Source organism: Polypterus senegalus, chromosome 6 (assembly GCF_016835505.1).
Source record: "Polypterus senegalus isolate Bchr_013 chromosome 6, ASM1683550v1, whole genome shotgun sequence".
Lineage (NCBI taxonomy): Eukaryota > Metazoa > Chordata > Cladistia > Polypteriformes > Polypteridae > Polypterus > Polypterus senegalus.
In genome coordinates this window covers 86,884,104-86,909,038 of record NC_053159.1, presented here as the reverse complement: position 1 = coordinate 86,909,038, position 24,935 = coordinate 86,884,104, and the positions used below count along the sequence as shown (strand labels likewise).

General features: G+C 38.7%; 1 protein-coding gene across 1 annotated transcript in view; it reads right to left on the bottom strand.

Moving 5' to 3' along the window:
* The window catches only part of plcd4b (phospholipase C, delta 4b), a 156,857-nt gene that overhangs the window by 131,002 nt on the left and 920 nt on the right, over positions 1–24,935 (bottom strand). Inside the window, exon 2 of the mRNA XM_039756491.1 lies at positions 9,075–9,141. The gene's annotated coding sequence lies outside the window, so the exon portion shown is untranslated. The remainder of the gene's footprint in view (positions 1–9,074; positions 9,142–24,935) is intronic.

Sequence of the window (24,935 nt, the reverse complement as noted above, 5' to 3'; positions counted from 1 at the left end):
TGACAGAAGCGGCTGGGATGTGGAGCGTAAAGGGGACACTTGTTCACTGGAGTCTCACTGAGAAGACCCAGAGGTCAGGGGAGACAAGAAAAAATAAGGACTAAATACTAGCGACGAGAAGAGAGTGGCAATTCTTATACTTTATTTTTTTTCCTGTTTTATCTCTTTTTTATTCCCTCACATCATGGTTTTATGGATTTGTGTCCTCGGTGCACTAATCCGTCTTTGTTTCATGACTATTGATGCACCAGGTTCAAGAAGATTCCAAAGCTGTGAGCTTTAATGTCCTTGAAGTGCGCCACCTTTAAGCATATATCACCTTTTTAAACAGTTTTAAACAGGAATGGGGAAATCTATTTTCTGAACCCTTATTTTGCATTATAGAGCAAAAGGCCATTTTCAAAAACATTGAATGCAAAGCAGTGAACAACCCTGGATGACATGTCAGGTCATCATAAGACTCAGTCATGCACATCCTCACACTCCTTTATGCCAAGCAAGATGAAGATTTTTGGGATGTACTACAGCATATGAGAACATCAGGATATCCATAGAATACTCAACATGGATGCGGGAAAAACATAAGACATCACATAACCAGGTTGAATCAAATTCCCATTCCAGGAGCTGCAAGGCAGAAACTCTAATCACTGCAGCAGATTTGGCTCGGTAAAAAATACAGTGGCAGGTAATAATAAAAGTAAAGAACGCATCATTTGTCTTAAACCAATGTGACCTTCTTTATAAATGAAGCTGCTTCCTTTAAGTGACCGAACAAAACAAAACATGCACTGCGATTGCAAAAGCAACTTTTTTGGCTATATTGGTAGAGGTTAGCCTTATCCTTTTTAGGGTCAAACTCCCACCTTCCTGTAGGGGTCCTAAATACAGCCCTGATAGTTTATAGTCCTAATTTACTGGAAGATGAAGCTAACACTACTGTTGTGGTGTGAAATTTTGCATATAAATTGATAAATATTTTGTATGTATTTATTTATAACTCATAACACTAATGTCTATCATTGATAATAACAGCTATGGTTTAAGAACCCATTCCCCCTTTTAGGACTGAGTCTCTTTGCAATTTTACAATAGGGTTGGGGGAAGTGCCTCAAATAAGTCTGGCTAATGATTCTCTGCAGCACTCTTTGTCAACCCCCACACGGAGTACAACTATCTAGCTGGCAAGCTACACCTTGTAGCGGGGCTTCATAATAGTATATTCTATGTTTGTGCTGAGTGCGTTTTGTATTTATTGTCCTGTTTACTGTCCATTATGTGTACGTTAGTGAATGTTGTCCCCGTAAATGCAGAGGGGAAGGATGATGGAGAGAGACTGCAGTCCTGAGACGGAAATCACCTGTTTACACACCAGATACATCCGGGACATTTTAAATTTAAAAAAGAGGAGCGAAAGAAGGAGGTGAGAGGCGAGTAGAGAGAGAAGACAAATCGAGAAGACAATTTAATCATCCGTCTACAAACTCATCGCTGCTGTTTATTGCTTTATTCCACTGTCTGTTTTTTCAACTACTGATCCTTCATTACGACAGCCAGAGCCGAGAAACCCCGGAGTTCGAATCCATTGCAACCATTGTCAGGTCTTTTATGGTGAGGTCGTTTTGTTGTCAGGAGGAAGCACGATATCACTACAGCCAGTTTCGATACCGTCGGACTTTATTTTGAGACACATTTTTCACCACATTTTCAACTGCTGTGTTTATCCAATCCATATTTGTATTTGTGTTGTGTGCTTTTGTTTATTGTTTAGGGGCAAAGAAGGGTTTAATGTAAATATTTGTATTCATATATATATATATATACAGTATATATATACAGTATATATATATATATATATATATATATATCTATATATAAATATATATATATATATATATATATATATATATATAATTAGTCACTGGTGTTTTTGGGATAAGTGGAGGGTTTGCGCACACATATATATTTATTATTGAATATTTGTCTGTCTTTTCAAGTTACAATATATATCTGCTTTTGATTTTACATATCTGTTTACTGTTTCTGGTTATGTCATCGTGTCTGGAAAAATTAGACAACTTGTAAGGAGTATGGCTTGTTATTAGAGCAAGAAACCTCAGGTAATCCAAGGAATAAGACTTGGTAGTGTAGTGGCCAGTCTGGGTAAGGAGTCGGCCGTTACAACCTTAACAAATGGTTTTGGGGCAGGTGTTAAACCACTGTGTCGCACCAGAATTCTGTTGGTCTAAAGTTGCCTGAAGCCATTTGTGACACCCCGTGTAGTGGGAATTAGAATCACCAGCCTACACTCTAGGTGTCTAGTATGTGGGACCGAGCATAACCAGGATGATGGTGTGAGACAGGGAGACACGGACACAAAAAGGGTTGGGTTTTTTGAAAAATAAAGTGAGGTTTTGTTTACAGGTGCATAATCCAGAGATATTTACTGTATATAGACAAGAAAAAAAAGAATATTTACAATAATCACGGCACAAGCAGTATTGCTTGGTAAATTAAAATCGCTGTTCTACCAAGTACAGTGGAACCTCGGATCACGACCATAATTTGTTCCAAAACTCTGGTTGTGACCCGATTTGGTCGTGACCCAAAGTAATTTCCCCCATAGGATTGTATGTAAATACAATTAATCCATTCAAGGCCGTACGAACTGTATGTAAATATATTTTCTTTAAATATTTTTAAGCACAAAAACAGTTAATCTATACTAATAAAATGTAAAGCCCTCACTGACTGACTCACTCACTCACTGACTCATCACTAATTCTCCAACTTCCCGTGTAGGTAGAAGGCTGAAATTTGGCCGGCTCATTCCTTACAGCTTACTTACAAAAGTTAAGCACGTTTTATTTCGAAATTCTACGCGTAACGGTCATAACGGTTGATAACAGTCGACAACGTCCGCCATGTTGAAGTTTCTTTTTTATGGCCCCATCTTCACAAAATTTGGTAGGCGGCTTCCCTGCGCTAACCGAAACCAAAGTACATACTTATTTCGGTGGTATGACGCCACTGTCAGGCGCCATATTGAACTTTCCAACGTCACTAATTCTCCAACTTCCCGTGTAGGTAGAAGGCTGAAATTTAGAAGGCTCATTCCTTACGGCTTACTTACAAAAGTTAAGCAGGTTTCATTTCGAAATTCTACGCATAACGGTCATAATGGTCAACAACGTCCGCCATGTTGAACTTTCTTGTTCATGGCCCCATCTTTACGAAATTTGGTAGGCGGCTTCCCTGCGCTAACCGAAACCAATGTACATACTTATTTCGGTGGTATGACGCCACTGTCAGCCGCCATATTGAACTTTTCAACAGTCTTTGTTACTTATGGGCCCATCTTCAAGAAATTTGGTACGCGGGTTCACAACTCTAACTGAATCCTGCTTACGTACATATATATGTCCATAGCCTGCTGCTCAGTCACCGTGTGAGGCGGCGTTAGGTCCCCCATCCCAACGCCTCCCACGTTGTTGGCTGCCTGCCTATATAAGGTCGTCCGTCACTCCAGTCTCTTCATTCTCTTCCTTGCTTCGCCACGGGATTCACGTTTCCCTGCTGATAACTACAGCCTTTTTATTTAATCCACGGCTTCTCCACTGTTCATTTATTACGATTATAGTTATTGTGTAGGTGTTTTAGACTTACTTTACATTGTTCAGGTACCCATTTCCTTTATCGTTCCAACCGTACCTGCATTAACATGTCTATCGAGGTGATCACCATCGATCAAAGAACTGTCACTTACTGAGTGGTTTCCATGGCCGGAGATGGCACCTATCTTTTCCATTCTCTGTGTTACATATTCCACAGCCATATCAGGCTCACTCTTCATATCTGGAGAAACATTGTGTCTTATGTATTGAATGACTGGGACAGGTTCAAGGTGTGGACTGATGACGGTACAGGAGATAATTATACTACACAGGAGCACTATAAGAGTGAAATGCTTAAGCCCTTCACCTATGGTTCTGCATGTGAGTTGATGGCTGCCGCTGAATTGTTCGGTTGTCGCTTTCAAGTGTACCGAAATGGCCAAATATTTTACACCTTTTGACAACCGCCAATGCCTCATAAACATCTTAGATTCACAGGTGACGATTTCAGTAGTGGACACTTTGATGTTTATGAATGTTTAAACTTTCAAAAGCTGGATATGAAGTTATCGATGAAACTGGTTGTATACTTACAACGCTTGACAGATGCCGAATGTCACTTCAACACAAGTCCTGCAAATACTGTCGTAATTGAAACAAACCATGAAACTCAAACCGATTATGACAGCAGCAATCCAAGCTGTGAGATTTGAAGCAAGATTACTGTTCACATGGCCAACTGTACTTGCATGCTCAAGAGTAAGCTCAGCGCACAGCTTGGTCATATTACAACCGGAGGGCCGAACTCACAATGTGGTATACAAAGAGATCCTTAACAAATAATTATTGGTATATTCTCCCTCAGTTTAAAAAGGTTTAATTTTCTTCTTAATAAAACTTTTAAGGCAGTACTTCACCACTGCGAAGCGCAGGTATTTTGGTAGTTAAACCATAAAATGCACAGTGTAATAGTAAACTAAATGTAAAAACATTGAATAACACTGAGACAAACACCCAGGCTCCCTGCTCAGCTGTACTCAAGCTTGTGCTCTTTCTCTCACTCTCTCTCTCTCTCTCCTGCACCGGGTTTCTCCTCCTGCTTCCTGCCTTCTCCTGCAACCTCCCGTTCTTTCCTGTTCTCTTCTTTTTCCCTTTAGCTGACTCGCGCTTCTCTTTATGAAGAGGCGTGATAATCATGGCAATCAGCAGCTCCTGGGAACAATTACAGGTGCGGACCGCTTCTCACCTGTGCACTTAGGTGAGAAACGCCCACATCACGAACTCCTCAGGAACCACTTCAGCTACACACCACCATGACCCCTTGCTAAACCATGAGTGCAGTGATTATTTATTAACACTGGCCTTTTTGACGGGAGCTGTGGACCCGCTATACCACAGGAGGAACCTGGGTGGAGAGGAGGTTACAGTTTTGAGGGAGAGTCCCTCTGCATGATGCACCGAGAACGATACACAGTACAGGGAGAGACTGAACACGTGCAGAAATCATCGGTGCATACGAACTGGAAGGAAAATGAAATAGAGCACAAAGAATTCACAGCGAATGCACAGGGAGAGACTGAACACATGCGAAAATCATCGACGCGTACCAACTGGAAGGGAAACTGGCTTGTTCGTCAACCGAGTGTGTGGTCATGAACTGATGTAAAAGTTTGGCGAAGTTTTTGGTCGTAACCCGATTTGTAAGTCTTCACAGACATTCGTGAACTGAGGTTCCACTGTGCCTCTCTCTAGCAAGATCTAGTCAGAAGAACCACCCTCTAGAGAACGTTATTCCTTTTTGTATTCGGCGCCCTCGCACCAACCAATTTTCCTATTCCACATCATCCTTCCGTGGGCAACCGATAACGTGAACGCGTCTGCGAAAAGTGGCTTCTCCTACCCTGCAAAAATACCATAAAAGTTCCAGCAGCCGGGGCACGTGCATAGCTGTGCCAGCTTTAGAGATGTGAACTGTGCTTCTCCCAAAAGTGAAAGTAAGCATTTATTTAATTTTTTCCTCCTTCCCTGAGCTACAGCCCAGACAACTGCAAACTGGGGATCCCTTTTCAAATACTAAGGTGCTTCTCATTTTCTAACTCTTCTGGTTTGATGAGGTCGCGGGAGGCACGCACACGAGTGGAAGACAGACAATGCCATCCCGGCTGGTCAATGGCAGGGCCGCCCCTCCACTGTACACAAGACCCGCCGTGACGCTCCCCAAAAGGCATTCATATAGTCAGCAAAGATGTCTCTCTGCATTATCTAAAAAAAAAGAAAAAGGCAAGTTTCCTTTCTTTATACTTTTTTTTTCTTTTATTTCCAAACAAATTCCTCTCTAATAACCCTGAAGAGGACACTAAACTAATTTTATTTAGTTGCTGGTAATGCCAGTTAGTCACATTACCACACCATTAAATACCACGACGCTCTATTGGCTGTAGGGTTTGGACAAAGAGTCTATAAATTTCCTTGCTTTACCCCTGTCTCTCTCTCTCTTACCAACTGATGGAGCATCTTACACACCATAAACTGAAAAGGACAACACAATGAAGAGCACAGCTCGGCAGCAATATATGAGACAGGCATGAGGCCTGTTCCGAAGAAAGCAGACCAAAAGTGAGGACTTAACTTGAGACATTTTAAGTAAGTCTGTGTGTCGCATGAAACTACACATCACCATTTATCAGGTTGTATGGTTGCCAGTATTCACTTGTACTTTGCATATTGTTATTATTTATAAATATTATCAATAATACATTATTTAACTTGTAACTTAACTCCTACTTGTCTTTTACTACGTCTAATTGCCTGAGGTTGTAGCTGTAGAAGGGAAGGTGGGGAGAAGTTATATGGTACAATATCTTATAAACAGTGGTAAGTCTGTGAGATTTTAGGCATCCTGGTAAATGCTACATATTAATAATACAAAAGGGGAAAGTACAGTAATATATTATTATTATATTATAGAGTACAGTAATCCCTTGCTATATCTCGTTTCGACTTTCGCGGCTTCATTTTATCGCGGATTTTAAGTGTAAGCATATCTAAATATATATCACGGATTTTTCGCTGGTGTGAGTGCTGAAGTCGAAAACAACGGAAGAACTTAAACCCAATTAAAGTAAAAATAATTTCTTTATTCTTAATTCTTGGTGAGTAGAGAGAATGTGAGACTGCCTCTTTCAAACTCAGTCAACTGATTTGGATTTTGGCAGAATACCTAAAGTAAAAATGTTCTCTTTTTTATATCCTAGAAAAGAAAAAAAACCTCTAGCAGTTCATTCCAAGGTTTTACATAGCTTAAGGTTAAATCTTAATTTATGACATACTGGAGTGACCTAAAACATGAAACAAACAGCCATTTGCATTCCTAAGGAATACACCTTTCTAATTATACACACTTAGAATCAATTTAAACATTCTTATAGTTCATAAAGATCTTACATTCTTCACAGGGTCTTCTGTTAGTATCAGAGGTCAGCATTTCTTATAAATGATAAAAGTTAGTCCCTTAATGCTGTGCACACAGCCCAACTCCTTTTCTGCATAAATCAGGAACAAATCATATAGCTCTCTGCAGCATGATCAACTCAAAACACAGTCCTTGATATCTGTGAGTTAAATAATAATGTTTTCTCTTCCTCACTGGTTCGCAGATTTCTGTGGACAATGGGTCTTTTAATTTATGGTACATGCTTCCTCAGTTTGTTTGCCCAGTTGATTTCATACAATGGATGCTATTGGTGGATGGCTTAGAAGCTACCCAATCAGAGCACGTATTACATATTAACTAAAACTCCTCAATGATATACGATATGCTCCCCGCGCGGTGCTTGATTGTTTGCTTCTCTCACCTCTCTCACTCTCTCTGCCTGACGGAGGGGGTGTGAGCAGAGGGGCTGTTTGCACAGAGGCTGTTTGCCTAGAAGATACGGACGCTCCTCTACAAAATGCCTCTTTGTGCTTCGGCATACTTAAAAGTCCAAAAGCAGGTATTGATTTTTTGATTTTTTGCTTTTCTCTCTCTCTCTCTCTCTGACATTCTCTGCTCCTGATACGCATTCTTTGAAGAGGAAGATATGTTTGCATTCTTTTAATTGTGAGAAAGAACTGTCATCTCTGTCTTGTCATGGAGCACAGTTTTAACTTTTGACTAAAGGGTGTCATTTCATGTCTAGAGGGCTCTAATAATGTTAACAGTGTGGGAGAGTTTATAAGGGCTTAAAATATATAAAAAATAACCATACAAACATATGGTGTCTACTTCGCGGATTTTCATCTATCGCAGGGGGTTCTGGAACGCAACCCCCGCGATCGAGGAGGGATTACTGTAATATATTACTCTACCAAGACAAAACAACTACTTGTATATTTATTATGGTCTCGGAGAGTGGCGGAGTGTTCCAGGTTGGTTAGTCAGCAATGCATGTATGAACTTCACTTTATTCTGCACATGGGTGTGACAATGCTACTGCCACTATCATTACTGCTGTACATTCCATTTACTTTCAGCATAATTCAACAAGACTTCCTCACAGAAACTGATTTAAAGCACAAAGCAGAACAGGAGGGTATGCATCTTAAAATTGGCCAAGCTGTACCAGACAGCACATTCACATGTTCACTAAGCCAGTTTATAAAATGACAATCCGACTGCATATCCTTGCAGGAAAAAATAGGATGAACATGCAAACTATGAAGAAGGCACCAAAATGAACAAGGATCCATGTGATTTGAGGCATTATTTGCTGTGCCACTATGCCACCTTGCCAATATCTCAAAAAGATCAATGAGTATTCAAATACATGGGTAAGAAAATTATTGAAGAATCTTTGTGTTTTTGTCTGCTTTCAGATTGCACAGATACACACATATTCCCCTTACAGAGGTGTACTGGAATATATCTACACAGACAAAAAAATAAAACTAAAACGCTTGAAAAGCAAATTCCAGGTCTTATATGATAATGCAGTGTAAAGCCAGACAAATAAGGTGAAACCATTTGGAAGTTTATGACTAACCTTAAGTGTATTTCTTTGATTTTGCAATGTAGTCTACAGCAGAAGCTTTTTATTTCTGCTAATGCATATCTAGTAATACACCAGAATAATGAAAATGGATTCTTGGCAGACATCTCTATGATGTTAAAGTAGATAAATGGCCTTGGCATAAAAGGCATTTGGTCTGCCTGTAAAGTGCAATAAATACTTTCTAGAGTTTGCCAATTCTTGTGGGCACCCTAAAACAGAACTCGTCTTCAGGTCACACAGACCGCCTACGATCAACATGGAGAAGGGATAAGGAGATTCCTGTTCAACCAGTGAAAATATAAAATAACTCAAGATTCACATTTAATGGACAGAAACTTGCAAACAGATTAAAAAAAAACTGAACGTATGATGAGTAAGAACAATGACAGAAATTCCAATCTAACAATTAAAAATAAGGTTGTCATCTCACCTCTCAGGAGACTCTGAGCTGCCAGCGACTGTCAGCAGGCACAAGGTGAATCTTGTACTGTACATTTCTGTCAAATGGAAAACACATGGAAAACAAGAAGAGAAGAACATCATTTTTTTTTCAGTTTAATTTGTTAAACACCAAACTAAATCACTATCCTCATCCATCCAGACATCAAATGAAGTTTAAAAAATCAATGGACAAAGTCCACCCTCATGTGGATCAGTCTGAAGCTCTGCTGAACTCTCTATAATTTGGGATTTTTGGTTGAGAAAGAAACATGTTTTTCCTCATGTTCAAATATAATACTACAACATCCGTAAAACCAAAACTACCATATTCCACCACTATGATGTGTGTACACAGAGTGGGCCAGGATATGGTCCTCCGTCATTAAGACTCAGGTTTATTAGGACCATCCTAATGGGATTCTGTGATGATCATCCATATTTTAAACCTTAATAATTAAAGTGACACTATCCATATTTTAAACCTTGATAATTAAAGTGACACTAAGTTTATGTGGAACCTCGGGAGAGCTGAAATGAAGTTTTATGACAGTTCATTTGATGAAGACGCCCTGGACAGGAAAACAGATATTGAAAAAAGTATGTTTTTGAGATTTTTCAAGAAGATGTGCACTTGTCCAGTGTCACTTGCACACTCCTTTGCCGTTCAAGCTAAGGCTGTGGCAGAGTGAGATGCCATAAACAGCTTAGCCAAGTTGCAGTTGGACCCAGATTAGATTATATTAGACATTTTATTAATCCCATGGAAGAATTGATTTACAGTGGATCTTCAAATAGACTGCAGTTTATCTCATACTTGTTGATTGAGATGAATGATCATTTTTCTATTTATTTGGTTTTTCTGCTTTCCAGAGCTGCTCTCCCTGAATTAAGTCTGTTTAATGTGAAACGTCTTCAATTCCTCTCTTTCCACTAGGCACAAATCCTTGTACTTAAGTTTCTCTAACATTCCTCAAAATCCTTGCCTTGGTGAATCCAACTAATGGTATTATGTAAAATAAAGTGTACTTGATTATAGAAATGGAATTCTGAAACACTCCATTCGCTCCCCATGAACGAACATTGCATCATTGATTGACTAGGCACATGTCTCATGACTAAACCATCACCAGCATCTTTGGTGCTATATCTGATTTCAGAACAAAGGTTTGCACAGGTACTAAAAGTAAACTTCAAACGTACCTGCAGCCTCCTGCAGTTCAGTCCAAACCCACTTGAACCCACATTTGTATGTCAATTAACTCTACACCATCCATCAATCCAGCCATTATCCAACCCGTTATATTCTAACTACAGGGTCACACAGGGCAACACAGGGCACAAGGCAGGAAACAAACCCCGGGCAGGGCGCCAGCCCACCACAGGTTCACACACACACACACACACCCACACACTAGGGACAATTTAGGATTGCCAATGCACCTAACCTGCATGTCTTAGGACTGTGGTAGGAAACCAGAGCACCAGGAGGAAACCCACGCAGACACAGGGAGAACATGCAAACTCCACGCAGGGAGGACCCGGAAGTGAACCCAGGTCTCCTAACTGCGACGCAGCAGTGCTACCCACTGCACCACCATGCCACCTTAACTCTACACCAAGTTTACATTTCCTAAGACTATATGTGTTTTTTGATACTTAATAGTAAACCAAATGCCAGTCCTCAGTACAGTGCAGATTCTTATGTTTATTTGCAATAATTTGAGAGTCATGAGTTGAGATCAAGCCCGGTCACTTACTGTATAAATTTAGCTGATGAGTACACATAGGTATCCCCCCACATTTTACAGGCGTACAGGTTAATGGTAACTCTGCAGTGGCCTGTGAAGAGTGAGTGTATGTGCACTGTTAACTGGCACCTCATCTAGAGTTATTTTTTGTATGTTGCCTATTGCCCTTGCTTACCTGTATTGGAAGAAATGGGTGAAAATAAAGTGAAACCAAAAATACCTGTAATAATTACAATATATTCCCTCTTTCAAAGAGGACCCTTCAAATACAAAGAAAAGGAAAACTGTCTAGAAATGCACCCTTTAAAATTGAAATTAAAATAGCTAATTCATCCAGTAAGTGTGCTGGTACAACTTTGTATATTGAGCTAGATAGTGATCCAGGTAACCTCTGCAGTGTTTGAGCAAGGACACGTTTTTTGTTCATTATATTAAATACTTGTCATTGGAAAGATACTGTAACACTTAATGTGTACTTTTTATGTTGAAAGAATGTCACAGTCTCTTACTTAAGAAGAGTGGAATATACAAATACTTTGTTACTAAAAGTGGTCATATATCATTACATTTACGATTGACTGAATGTGATTTTTATAACCTTGTCTTACGTCCCTGGATGACCATTTGGTAGCTCTTATTTTATCAACAGTCAAAACTTTGATTCCTGGTGTCTGATAAAGAACTTCATGCTGACCGACTTCATGACATCCAGCTATCGTGATTTGTGCTTTTAGGCTATGCCCATTGTCTCGTGATTTCCACTTTAAAATTTTGTTACACAGTGAACACTTTGCAAAGCTGTTTAAAGCCTTATCCAGTGTAGTTCCACATTTCATTAATGGTTTTGCTCCTGTTTCTTTCAAATGGTAGGCAGGTAAGTATCGCGTTTATCAGAAGGACGTTTGAATTTTACATCACACATAACATACATCTTTACTAATCAAAGAACCCTCACCCGTGATATTTTCCCTAAAACTTGTTATGGCAAGGCAATAACCGCCATAAAAAGTAGAAAAACTAATAGTGATAACATAAAATAAATTTGTCCACTGGTCTGGGCTATAAATTTGTTTTCTGTATGATTCCAATAACTTTGATCATTTTTATAGTCAAAATTGCTAAATTGGCCTGCCTGTTTCTGTCTTTCTGTTTGTTGCCAATATAATGTTTGCAGACATGCACCATGACTTTCCACAGTCTGCCTAATATCTTTAATAAATGTGTGTGACATATTGAGTCTTGCTGATCGGTCATAAATCCGCAGTGAAAAGGCACAAGGTGAGGCAGACAGTACCGTCCCGCTCCGAGGGGGGCAGCTGTGAGTCAAACAGGTGCTTGATCCTGCTGTTCTTCTACGCAGAGGCTCTAGGCACCAATCTTCTTCTTCTTTCGGCTGCTCTCATTAGGGGTTGCCACAGCGGATCATCTTCTTCCATATCTTTCTGTCCTCTGCATCCCCGTCCTCCGTCACCACATCCATAAACCTTCACTTAGGCCTTCCTCTTTTCCTCTTCCTGGCAGCTCTATCCTTAGCATCCTTCTCGCAATATACCCAGCATCTCTCCTCTGCACATGTCCAAACCAACGCAATCTCGCCTCTCTGACTTTGTCTCCCAACCGTCCAACTTGAGCTGACCCTCTAATGTACTCATTTCTAATCCTATCCATCATCGTCACACCCAATGCAAATCTTAGCAGCTTTAACTCTGTTACCTCCAGCTCTGTCTCCTGCTTTCTGGTCAGTGCCACACTCTCCAACCCATATAACATGGCTGGTCTCACTACCATCCTGTAGACCTTCCCTTTTACTCTTGCTGATACTCGTCTGTCACAAATTACTCCTGACACTCTTCTCCACCCATTCCACCCTGCCTGAGCTCTCTTTTTCACCTCTCTTCCACAATCCCCATTACTCTGTACCGTTGATCCCAGGTATTTAAACTCATCCACCTTCGCCAAGTCTACTCCCTGCATCCTCACCATTCCACTGACCTCCCTCTGATTTACACAAATGTATTCTGTCTTGTTCCTACTGACCTTCATTCCTCTCCTCTCTAGAGCATATCTCCACCTCTCCAGGGTCTCCTCAACCTGCTCCCTACAATCGCTACAGATCACAATGTCATCAGCAAACATCATAGTCCACAGGGATTCCTGTCTAATCTTCTCTGTCAACCTGTCCATCAGAATTGCAAATAAGAAAGGGCTCAGAGCCAATCACTGAAGTAATCCCACCTCCAACTTGAATGCATCCATCACTCCTACCGCAGACCTCACCACAGTCTCACTTCCCTTGTACATATCCTGTACAACTCTTACATATTTCTCTGCCTGACTTCCTCATATAATACCACAGCTCCTCTCGAGGCACACTGTCATATGCTTTCTCCAGGTCCACAAAGACGCAATACAACTACTTCTGGCCTTCTCCAAACTTCTCCATCAACATCCTCAGAGCAAACATTGCATCTGTGGTGCTCTTTCTTGACAAGAAACCATCCTGCTGCTCACTAATCATCACATTACATTATGTGAATTTCCCCTTGGGATTAATAAAGTATCTATTTATCTATCTATCTATCTATCTATCTATCTATCTATCTATCTATCTATCTATCTATCTATCTATCTATCTATCTATCTATCTATCTATCTTGTCTACTTTCTGCATCTCTCTCACTATCCCACTTCTTCTTTGCCATGCTCTTCCTCTGTATACCCTCCTGTATTTCCTCATTCTACCACCAAGTTTTCTTTTCCTCCTTCCTCTTTCCAGATGTCACGCCAAGCACCCTTCTTGCTGTCACCCTTACTACATCTGCTGTAGTTGCCCAACTATCTGGTAACTCTTCACTGCCACCCAGTGCCTGTCTCACCTTCTCCCTAAACTCAACCTTGCAGTCATCCTTTTTCAACCTTCACCATTTGATCCTTGGCTCTGCCCTCACTCTCTTCCTCTTCTTGATCTCCAACGTCATCCTATAGACCACCATCCTATGCTGCTTAACTATACTTTCCCCTGCCACCACTTTGCAGTATTCAATATTCTTCAGATCAACTCTTCTGCATAGGATGTCATCTACCTGTGTGCATCTTCCTCCATTCTTGTACGTAACCCTATGTTCCTGCCTCTTTTTAAAATACGTATTGACCATAGCCACGTCCATCCTTTTGGCAAAATCCACTATCCTCTGACCTTCTTCATTCCTCTCCTTGACACCATACCTACCCATCACCTCCTCATCTCCTCTGTTCCCTTCACCAACATGTCAATTCAAATCTGCTCCAATCACCATTTTCTGTCCCTTGGGTAAACTGTTCATCACTTCATCCAACTCATTCCATAAGTCTTCTTTCTCACCCACTGCACACCCAACTTGTGCCAATAAGTTAGCGATATCATAAAGTTAAGTGCACTGCAGCGGTCCATTTATTTTTATTTTTTGTTCTGACTGACTGCCAAAATGGAAGATTAAGATTTTTAAAACTAAAGGAAAATAAGGAGGACTTTTACAAGAAAGTGACAAAGACTTTCACAGAGAAGGATAGGTGCATGGACTTTACTTACAAATAAAGGTAAGACCATAAATGGTTTTCAATTTTATAAAAAATGGGATCAGACTAAGAAAAAAAAAACAATCCAATATTTAAAAACTAAATTTTGTCCTTAAATAAAATATTCTTTTGTTGTTCTTGTTATCCTTTTGTTGAACAGTCTGTATTAAAATTGATTAAAGCATCAGAATTAAAATTTTTTAAAAACAACTAAATACTTCAATTAAGGTCAAAATTGAAATCCATTTTTGGTACATCACTCAATACTTTCATTTGTATTGAATGAGTATGAATTATGGAATTGCAACTGCAAATTTAGAACACATGGAGGATGCGGAGCAAATGCGCTCTCTCACCACTATAAATGTAATGTTCTTTCTTAGCCAAATGTGTACCTTTCCTAATTATATGTAAAGAATGCTGATGAGATATGAAACATAACCAGTAGTCAATGTGCCTGCTGCCAGTTGGATAGTGAATAAACTGCTCTTTTGGGTTAATATATTTGTAAATCGGACTCTGAAGGAGTCAGTGCCTCACCAGCCATGAACCTCACCGCACGTCACTGATAGCTGTGTGACCTGCACCCGCCACCGTGCAAGGCTCAATTCAGAAGGAAAAACAGGGTGAAGAAGTGGGCGTGTCTTTAGAGCCCACCATTTCCACCCTCCAAAGCAAAACCTGGTGAAGAAGTGGGCATGTCTTTAGATCCTGCCATCTCCGGCCCCCATTTGAATCAATTGCCAGCTTGCCACCTAAATGCATCCTGGCACATTTGGCACTTTTCTTTTAAGAGACAAAGTCAGATACGGGGAAAGCATGCCAAGCTGTGGGAGTTTTTGCAGGGAGAAATTAAATGAGGTTCTTGAAGTCTAAGTAAAAGAAGGAACAGTTAAAATGAAATATTCCCCCTGCTGAACATCCAACAATACTGTAGGAGTGAGTTGTGCTGATCATATTGAGTATAACTGTTTGCAAACAGCATCAGACTCTGTTTCCCATGACATTGAGGTCTTTGTCATGTACGTCTACAGTATCTCGAATCTGGATGGAATAGCTGAAGAACTTTTGTGACTTTGTTTACATTTATTATGCATGTTTCCTTGGGATTGGCAAAGTCCATTGGCTCTCCTAATGCCTGCTGTTAAGAGGGTGATCAGGCTCTGTAAAGAACTCCTGTCCTATTTCAAATCTAAGGGGAAGGCACCCATAACAACTGTGCAATTTTGGGACAAGTCTTTGTGTGAAATCTATATGTGGTTTGTTCACAATCAACTGAAAGCATTCAATGAGTGCACCCTTGAACAATGAGAGTGTCCCTGTTGAACAACCTGCAGGAGAAGCTGATTGAGAAAAACACTGCATGATTCATGGGATTGAAGGTTTGTTTGTCCTAATGATCTTCACCACACTACTATTATTTGTATTTTAAATATTCATATTATTGTATTACAAGTTAAATTGCTAGACATCTTCAGGGAAAAAAACTTACTGTCCATCTTAGATGACCCACAAAAGCAGCAGGTGTTCAAAGATGAGGTGTGTAGTTTTTATGGCCAATGCCTCACATACAGTATTTGCATGAATGGGCAGAGTCCTTCACAGAGTTACAGGCCTTTTAACTGCTGTAGAGTGTGCCCCATTGGGAAAAGATAATAAAGATATTTAAAGCATAGTATTTTTTGGTTTAATTGTGAATACTTAAAGAAATAAATTTTTTATATAGTACTTTAGTTATTATCATGCCTCACAGTTAGGAGACCCGGGTTCGCTTCCCAGGTCCTCCCTGCGTGGAGTTTGCATGTTCTCCCCGTGTCTGCGTGGGTTTCCTCCGGGCGCTCCAGTTTCCTCCCACAATCCAAAGACATGCAGGTTAGGTGGATTGGCGATTCTAAATTGGCCCTAGTGTGTGCTTTGTGTGTGGGTATGTTTGTGTGTGTCCTGCGGTGGGTTGGCACCCTGCCCAGGATTGGTACGTGCCCTGTGTTGGCTGGGATTGGCTCCAGCAGACCCCCGTGACCCTGTGTTCGGATTCAGCGGGTTAGAAAATGGATGGATGGATGGATAGTTATTTCAGTGGAAAGTAAACATGGAGGGTCCAGAGCAAATGCTCTCTCTCGCCACTATAAATGTAACTTCTTTCTTAGCCAAATATGTACCTTACCTATATGTGTGTAAAGAATGCTGATGAAATATGAAACATAACCAGTAGTCAATGTGCATGCTGCCAATTGAATAGTTAATAAGCTACTTTTTTGGGTTCATATACTGTATTTGGAAATCAGACTCTGAAGAAGTCAGTGCCTGACCAGCCATGAACCTCACCGCACGTCACTGATGCCTGCACGACCTGCACACATAACATTTGACACATAACTCATATTTCTTAGCTATAAGAGAGAGTAAAAACAATATTTTTAGGTTACTTAGAATCCTGCAAAATGTTCTTCGGTTTGTCATTCCACACTAGTAACAGTAATGCATGTATCCATGCTTTTTTTTTAAATAGAGTTATGTACAAAAATATGCAAAATGTTTTCCTGCACAACAGGTTGAAATTTCAGCACAGTATCTGATGTTGAAGGTCCAGTGCCAGATCAGTAAGTCAGAGCTCCTTGATTTTGACACCCTGCATCAGGAAGTATGCTGTGGAAAAGCTGCAGGAGAAGAACAGTACATCTACGATATCTAATAAATGTTGGGTAGATATATTTAGTCAGAAGCACATACATTCCAGAAAAATTTGTTTCCTCATTAAATATGCAATGAGTTTTCCAGGAACCAATGTGCCTGTGGAGAGAATCCTCTCCATAATGAACAATTTTTGGAAAGAAGTGCAGAACCATATGAACTGCCCTGACTGAAGGCTTTGCTCACCACAAGACAAGACCTGGACTACACTTGCTCAGTCACATCAACATTCAATATGTCCCTTTGAAAATAAACAAAATGAATTGGGTTTGTCCAAAAAGCAATAGTGAATGTTTATGGACTATATTTATGCAGTGAGTTTCTCCAAAGAGTAATAGTGTATGTTTGTCCATCACTAAGTGAACTGAGTTTGTCATGAATGTCATGTATTAAATGCACTGGGGAGTTTAAAGGAACATCACAAATGCTTATGAAGTAAAATAAATAATATTCAGAAATGTGTAGAAATATAGGATATGTGTTTGTTTGTGAAAATGTTTTTCCTGTAGCTTGATCCTTCTCTGATAATGATGAGACAAAGTGGGCATTAAACAAATGATGAATGCTTTCATCAGAGAAGACAGAGTACGTTGTGCCCTGACACTGCACATTTGGATATCAGCTACAGATCTGCACATGCTAAAATGCATAATGACTTGGGGTTCTGTAAAGTTTGTGCAACATGCGTACTCAAACAGCTTACTGATCTGCACAAGCCAATATCCTTCGGTGAATTTCAGCAGGTTTCACTCCTTCTGCCTAAAAAAAAAATCTCACTACGTCACGTTGTTCAACAATCATGCAGTCCCACAGTGGAGCGTCCCATGTTTACTTGACGTTGACATCAACTAGACTAGAATACTGCACTGTGCATGTTATAAATACCCATAAGTCATCACAATTGTTTTGTATTGCATCAGCTTCTATCCGTTGCAGATACGACATCATTTTCAAATTGCCTTTACTTTTTGATTTATCCTCGTATATTTGAGCAGTCATGTAAACGGCAATTAAACAAATCAGACAGAGAACACATTTACTAAATAATAAATACTGTTTTGGAATGAAATCTGTCTGGCAGCTGGGCAAAAATCTTAAGTAAAAAGTGCCACCTCATGTGTAATGTTTTTACATAACTTATAATACACAATATGCAGCCAGCATCAAAGTGTGCCAAGTGTCTGAGAGCAGCAAAGCTGCAGCCAGCACCATTATGATGTGGAGAAAGGAGGACAAACAAGATGGCATATTGTGGACAGTGGAGGCTGTGTATATAGAGCACTGTGTATACAGAGCACTGCACACATCATATTGATGCTGACTGTGTATTTTGTATCCTAAGGTGCGTGAAAACATTACAAAGCATAGGCAGCATACCCAACAATGTAGGCAAGAGCAAGAATAACTAGTCAGCTTTGTTTCCTTGTGTCTGCATCTGCCATAAGACTGCACATGTATGAGTTTGTGTGTGTGTGTGAATCAATACTGTTTGTGCAAGTATGTGCATATGATTCAATACATGCACCAACAAATGAATATAACTGTACTCTAATCATATTTTTTAAAAGGCACCTCATTCATGGCCATCTACCAGGTCTACTAGGTCTTTTCATGTTCAAAAGAACATCTGCATCAAGGTTATTATAGTTAACGAAAACTAAAACCATCCATCCCGCCCGCTATATCCTATTTACAGGGTCACGGGGGTCTGCTGGAGCCAATCCCAGCCAACACAGGAAACAAACCCTGGGCAGGGTGCCAGCCCACCACAGGGTGCACACACCCCACACACTAGGGACAATTTAGAACCGCCAATGCACCTAACCTGCATGTCTTTGGACTGTGGGAGGAAACCGGAGCACCCAAAGGAAACCCACGCAGACATGGGGAGAACATGCAAACTCCATGCAGGGAAAACCCGGGAAGCGAACCCAGGTCTCCTTACTGAGAGGCAGCAGCGCTACCCACTGTGCCATCGTGCCACCCAAAACTGAAACCATTATTAAAAAAACATTTTCGCAAACTGAAATAAAATAATTAACAAAACCAAAATGAAAAACTAAAACTAAACAAAACTATTAAAGTAGCTGGAAAAACTAATTGAAATAAAATAATAATTTACTAAAAATATTTTTAGTTTTCATTTTTGAACGAATATTCTTTGCAATAGTTTTTAACCCTTATAATTCTAAAACAGAAAGTAATCCACCAAGAGCCACCCGCATATATTTCATCCAGTGAATGGTGGCTGGTGACGGAGCCACACAGCATTTATGGTGACAGATCCAGCTGAATACGGGTGCATAAAGCATGTGAGATAGAAAGCGATTTACTGTGCCGCCTTTCTTTGCGCTTGTTGTATATCAAGATGTAATTCAAATGCCTGAAATCATTTAATAATACAGCTAGGTGGAGTCTGCACACTGATTCAAGCCTAAGAGCCATGTTCTTCCTAAACCCCCATGATTTTCATGATCACACCTGTCAGAACACAGTAGAATCTATTTTTGATTTTTTTCATGTCTTTTTGGGCCTGCAGTTGGGAAAATTCTATCTATAAATTGTATGTGCCTTAGATGGAATCAGAGATCAATATGGCTGATAGAAAATAACAAACCCCAGTATGGGAGATATTTTAGTGCAATATTAAAGGCATTCATTATAGGCATATTGTCTTGGAGTGGGAAATGCTGGGTGTAGTAGACATTTAGAGTAAAAAAACCCTCAAACTTTAAAATTCACATAACTTTCATTACAAATTGGTCCATTCTGGGCAATAAAAGGAAAAGATAAAAAGTGCCAACAATCCACGCACATTTGTTCAGCATAAATGATATAGAAAATATTTTTTAAATTATAAAATTGTTCATATTCGGTATCTGGTTTTGATTATTCTTCTTTTTATCAGACAAAAACAATAGTAAACCATGTAGTGTGGTAAGCTTCCATTAACATTAAACTTATATCCAAACCCTACAAAACTAAACTTCATAGTAGCTCTTTAACCATACCTTAATTACTAAAACTAAAACAGAAACTAATAGATATAAAAAAAAATAAATTAAACTAAAAATATATGATGAAGGAAAACTAAAACTAAACTGAATTTCAAAGTAAGGTCAGAAAAGACATAGAAATAAAAACTAATATAAAAAGGCAAAACTGTAATAACCTTGATCTGCATACATCGTTGGGTCTGATGAAGCATTGTAAGTTAGCTGCCTCTGTATTTTTTACGCCTCACATTTTTTTCCTTTTCCCCCATGTCAAATTGATGCTGGCAGTGTACTTTGTATTTCAAAGGTGTGAAAACACTGCAATATAATATCAGGTGAGTTTATATACTTTGTTTATCTAACTAAAATAACTTAAACTCTAGTAGTTATTCAGATTAGCATATGAACTTTTTTATTATGTGTACTGAAAAAATATTAGTAATTATAAGTGATATTTTTCTATGATTATTGTATAGTTGTCTGGAGGAGAGTATTTCGCTGCATTTGGGTAGCAACACAGAATACATGCAAGTGTGTGTATGTGCTTCAGTTCACATGGCAACATTTCAGTAAAGCTGTATTCAAATCATATTTCTTTTTCTATTCATTTCTTTTTCATCCATGACCATTACCACATTCCAAAGATTCCCATATTTTCATAAAGAAAGCCCACTGTTCATTCTTCACTTTCATTTTCCATCTCCTCCGTTGTACCGCCACATACCGTGTTGTGTCTGAAGGTAACAAAATTCCCACTTCTCAATACAATACTTCAACAGGTGCATTGCTTCTGTGACAAGTTGAGCTTAACCACAGTAAAAACTGACATGTGGAAATTTCTGGTATGTGACAAATTTCAATTAGTGTTTTGTTTCTACTGGTGTACCATGCACCACATATCACACTATTTCTGAAAGTAGAATCCACAGTCCTAACAGTTGACATGGAAAGCAGCACTCCTGGCTGCTTTACTTCCACCACCACTGTTTGCCTTGGAAACTCTTATTTTTCTGGCTTTTATATTCATCTGAATCCCATGTTTCTCATTTTGGTTGTTATTTTACAACAATGATACAATGGCATATTTATCATTCTTCAGCACATATAAAACTGGTTCTGCATCTGTAATCTTGTAATTAGATGACCAATATAGCCATAGATTAAATAATGTACCTTGAGCATAAGAAAAGTGCTATATAAATAAAATGTATTATTATTATTATTTGGAACGCACAGCTTTTCAGCTGATATGAAAATTATGCCTGCTCAAGAGACTTCTTGAGAGAAAGCACAGTTGAAAGTCTTTGGCAAGGGGTAAATTCGAGAATTTAATCTTAGTTAGGGTTAGGATGACTAGTCAGGGTCATCTCAAAGGAAAATATACAGTATAGTGTTAATTACTGATAACCATGCCAAGGACTCTGCTCACGATGGATGCCATACATATCGATGCTTGTTTTTATAGAATAGAGATGTTGATGTTGGGTGAGATCTTTTGAGTATATGGTGGATTTAGCGATAACTCCAGTAGCACCTGTGATGAAATTGACTATTTCTGTGTCTGCTTTCCAAAGACTTTTAATCTTGTGTAGGACCTGATGGTAGTACTCTAATTTATGTTTTTCTTTTGGACCGATGTTATTGTCTGACGGCACAGAGATATCTATTACAAAAGTTTTATTAGTGCATAGATTTGAATAGATAATGTCTGGTTGGTTGGCTTGACTGTAACATCCGTTTGAACAAGGAGCTCCAGGAGAATCTTACATGTAGTATTTTCCAGTATTTTATGCTCTTCCAAACTCCATTTCCATCATTGTCTTGGCACTTGGAAATTATTATCCTTAGCTGGAGTCCAGTCGATATATTTTACCAAATTGTTGTGACGCCATTGATAGGATGTATTGACCAGTGTTTCACAACCACTGACAATGTGATGATGGTCCCATCACATTTTTTACAAAGGCGACACAAAACTACTGGATCTTCTTCTGGTTGTTTAAGGATTTGTCTTATGTAGTATTTAGTTTTCACTGACTGATCTTGGATGTCAAAAATACTGGCTTCATGTGAAGGCGTGATGGCTTGCCATTTCATCCAGATGAATCACCCCTGAACACCAATGTGTGCCTTCTCAACATAGTTTCAAAACTGTCCATACATTGATTTCCTTTTCCAGTTATGATCACGTTGCTGGTTTTGTGATTTCTTCATATATATATATATATATATATATATATATATATACTGTATACTAGCTGTCTCCTCAGTTAATTGTTCACTATTCAGATTAAGTCTGGAGAATGTCAGAGTCTTTTTGGATGGAATTTTTAGACTTTGTCATGTCATGTGCTCTAATAGCATAGACAACCTCATCGTATTTTATTTTTTAGATATAGAGCACGTCTGATGACTGCCCTTTGGTAAAGTAAAGCGACTCGATGTTTATGAGTCCTCTCCTGACCTTCTCTAGTGGTAGATATATGTATATAATATTTATTATTATTTTAGATTTCACTCAGCATTTGGTAAGGTGAGCCAATGTGCCACTTCTGTTATTCATAAAGCCAGATTTGCTGCAAATGTCCTATTTAAACTTTTTCATTCATGTTTCTCACTACTTAGTACTTAAATTCAGAATTAAACAAGCCTCTCTCATCACGTGTTCTTCTGCAGAGTTCACCTCTAATACAAAGTTAAGACTAAAGTGATCTGTTTTTGATATTTGTATAAGATTTGCTAATTTGTTTACATTCCTTTATAGAATTGTAATGGAAAATAGGAGTAATAAAAGTTTGCAGAAAGGCTCTATACAGATTATTAGTGGTGTTAAAACATGTTAAAATGACTAATATGAATTAGGGGCAACCTCATTTTCACTACGGTATATTGCATAATGACATTTTTAATAAACACAAAACAGGATTACATTTACAGTAGACGACCCTGGCCTACTCACAATATCCCAGATGTCTCATTGAGATTCACTTGTAAGGGAACGCTCAACTCATTGACTTTATAAGCACTTGAAGCCCGCAGGCTTCAGACTCTGTATGTGCTTGCTGCAGTCTGCCTGTCTACAAAATGAGAATCAAATTGTTTAAACTAATAAATGTCAACCCTGAAATAATCGATCCATCTTTTCATTCATTGCAGCATGTTGCCTTTCTATGCACAGCCCAATGAGTGAAGGCTGATTATCATATGAGGCAGCGGTAGATTATTAATACATTTCCAGACTGAAAATACATACTGTAAGTACACAAGTAAGAAATCTCCGCAACTGCTTGATGTAGGCACCTCTGTTCAAATGTAATTTCTAAGTTATATCTTTCACAACTAAAGTCATTACACATTCTGATTGATTTCCAATGGCATCTAAAAAGATTTGTCATATGCATCCCATAAAGAAACAAGGAGAATATCTAGACCTGCCATGTATAGGAAAAATGTAGCTTTTTCAATGTAAGTTGACATATTACAAGCAGAAGATAATATCAGCTTTCCCAAGAGCTAAAAATCATGCATTAAACTTAGACAAAGTTTATACTTACACTGTTGTATTTCCAAATATTACATAAAAGACAAAGTTTATACTTACACTGTTGTATTTCCAAATATTACATAACAGCAATTATGTATGAAATCCAAAACTCACCCATTTCTGTCTACACATCTTTGGGAGGTGGGCAGACAGTGTTGTATACTTAGAAAACCGAGGCAGACTATAGGAGAACATGCTAACTCACCACAGAAAGGGGCAGTGAGTTCATCCTAGACCCCTGGAGCTGTGAAGAATTTCTAGAGGCAGCCAAATTCCATTTTTAGTATTGATAAGTATTCTAATTGAAAATTACTTAATAAGGTCATATTAATTTTAACAATAATCATATTGACTTAAAAGGTATATGACAGAAATACGATATTAAAGCCATTTCATAAGTACTAGTCAAATATTTATGCTGCACTCACATTAATTCAAAATCATTTTTAAGAGCAATACATTTGATTTTATAGTTATTTCATTTTGTCTGACTATTCATAATGACCCCAGTCATTATTCATAATGATAACAAATGTAATCCTCTATGGATCATTAGGCCATATTACTGTGCATAGTACGTTAATGAAAATAACAGCTTATCAAATAACTCAATACTAACATTCCCAAACAATAAGAGGAATACATTAATGATATCAGAAGATAATGCAGAAACTTTTTATATTCTCAAGAGTATTTTAATTGATAATCCCAAAGTAACGTTTTAAAACATACCACTAATGAAAATCCTTACAACTCAGAAGTTTGTTATAAAAAGCAATGTTCATAAAATTTTAAATCCATTTTTTTTTATCAAATGGAAAAAACAATTATGATATATTCACCTATCATAATTATGTTATATCCACCTATTTTATTAGTAGAAGGTCAATGAAAGTTGCAGTCTATCCTGGCAGTGTTGGATGAAGAGCAGGAGTCAGCTTAGATGCCAGGTTATTAAAGAGCTCTAAAATCCAATCCAATCGACCTAACATGCATGTCTTTGGCCTGATAAAATAAACCTGTATGCCTTCAGATAAATTTTGGTGAACACCTGAGGAATAATGTAAACTCCATAAACTCCGAAGCAGAGGTTGAGCAGGGCAGAAACTGAGCTGATGTTCCTGGAGCTGCGAGGCAGAAATGTCAACCATACCAGCCTAATGAATTAACACTACTATTCAATTGCATTGGATTTTTTAAATCCATAGGAGCTAAGTGGATTGCAAGCAAGTTTAACATTGAGCTTGTTTAAACACCATTAGACTGACTTTCATACCACTTCATCACACGGTATACCTCTATTAATCTTCCCAGCA